The 2,205-nt window shown below is 38.9% G+C and overlaps 1 pseudogene; it reads right to left on the minus strand.

Annotated features, from left to right (window-relative positions):
* Nucleotides 1–937: 937 nt before the first annotated feature.
* LOC119574421 overlaps nt 938–2,205 on the minus strand; it is a 21,765-nt pseudogene continuing 20,497 nt past the window's right edge.

Raw genomic sequence — 2,205 nt, forward strand, 5'->3', positions numbered from 1 at the left:
CACAAGTCTATAGTCCGAACCTCTTGAGCAGCGGTATATTTTGAATCCATTGTGCAGTAGTATACTTAGTATCCATGTCAGCTGTGGATTATGTGTCCCTTTTGCATCTGCATACTTTGGATCTCTTGCAGCTGTTGACTTCGAGTTTCTTGTAAAATTGTAATCTCATGATCCCTCATACAGCTGTCAACTTCAACTCCCGTGTGCATCTGCTGATTTCCCCACTTTTTTCAGGTATAAACTTTAGATTCCTTGTGCAATTGTGCATGTAAATCTCTTCGCACTTATAGGCCTACATGGCTGTAAAATCCGTTGTGAACTTGTATCTCTTACACAGCCATAGAGTTTGAATTTATTATACACATACAATTCTTTCTGTGTAGTTACATATAGTGAACTTTCAGCTCAGAGGTTTTTAGTCATCCAGCTCAAGGTAGCTTTCCCGAATAGCCCCACTCCGTCTTGATGAAAATCCCTGCCGCTTCGCCTTTATTCAGTGCAGTGCTCTCTCTCTCTCTCTCCCCCTCTCTCTCTCTCTCTCTCTCTCTCTCTCTCTCTCTCTCTCTCTCTCTCTCTCTCTCTCTCTCTCTCTCTCTCTCTCTCTCTCTCTCTCTCTCTCTTGGGGTTTTTATTTTATTTTTTTCCGTTGTTATTACTGAAAAAATAATAAATTGACCCACATTGGCGGGATCAAACCAAAATTCCCCTTTCTTATTTAAAATACCAGAATTCCGTATCATTTAAAAGCCATCAGAATACTCATTTTTGGGTTCAACAGGCTATATGAAGCGGTGCTTACTGCTTAAATGTACCTTGTCCAGCCGTAGACTTACATTTGTATGTTATTCCATCTTCGTATATAGCTTGTCAGAAGAACAAATTGGATATCTGATATTTCATTTTGCTGAAAATTCCGCAGGGGTTTATAAAAACAAAATAATTGGGATCCTTTAATAACATAAACATCATACAGGAGTTTATAACTAACTAAAGTACTCTTAACAGCAAGGCATACCCATCTGCTGATTATATCTATTTTAACTTTTCATCAGGTAAATGTCCTGAAATGCGTTAACCTCTTTGTGAAGAGACTGTATATGTTTGTACGGTACCTACAGTATGTTGTGATTGTAATAAACATGATCATCAATGTGGCTGCCTTTATACAATATATATAATGTTTCAAAATAATACTAAGACGTATGGTGTCGCCTACCTGATGCAGAGATTCTTAGGATCGCCGTGAGGCTCTTTGCGTGATCCTCTCACACTCCCCTTTCCCACACCTCCACCCCCACCGCGAGGCTCGGTCAGGCTAACCCCGGGCTCGACACTCGAGTTAGTAGCCGGGCACTGTCCCCATTGAGCCACGCCACGGGCATAACGAAACTGATAATGTGAAGAATGAAAGGGGCATGTACAAATTACGAAGGTATGGTTTGGCAAGCTTGAAATGGAATGAAGACGCGTTTATAATAATGATAATGAGAATAATGGCCTCATCTGTAGTTTGATTCAATGGAAACTTTGCTAATTAGTATATAATCATCAATAAGTTGATATTATATGATCATTATATTAGGTGATCTTTGGAAAATGTTAAATTGACAGATGTCTTGCCAACTTTAAAATAATCAATTAGCGCATTTGTCTCTTAATGTTGCGACCCACACAAATTAACATTTCACTCTTCACCCAGCATCTTTTTTATGCAAAATTCTGGCCAAACCCCTGACTTACCATTTGTATCATTTACTCTTATTAAAAACAGTAACATACTCTTTAAAGATAAAAATAAAACATACTGCTATAACTCTTCCACAAAGTAAATTTGAAAAGCGCCAAGGATTCCTGTTACACATTTTCTTTGAGCCAAACGATATCAACAATCCATTGCATGTAGTGCTCGACATTGGTGTAAATCCCAGGCACAGATGTTCCCTGGCAGTGTGGCGAGCCCTTAGCCACTACGCCGAAGACAATATGTTGACAAGTGGGCTCATTTTCGTCAGTGAGAGGACCGCCGCTGTCACCCTGAGGGGAAAATAGAAAATTCATGAAATAGATCAGATGGATAAGGGAAATACAATAAGATCAGCAGAGGGTTGTATTAGTCTTTCTCAGTTCTTAAAAGAAAAACTGAAGTAGAGTAGAATTTTTCGAAGGAGCAAAAGAATCCTATTATGTTATTATCAACAGATGTTT

The sequence above is a fragment of the Penaeus monodon genome, chromosome 6, assembly GCF_015228065.2.
Source record: "Penaeus monodon isolate SGIC_2016 chromosome 6, NSTDA_Pmon_1, whole genome shotgun sequence".
Lineage (NCBI taxonomy): Eukaryota > Metazoa > Arthropoda > Malacostraca > Decapoda > Penaeidae > Penaeus > Penaeus monodon.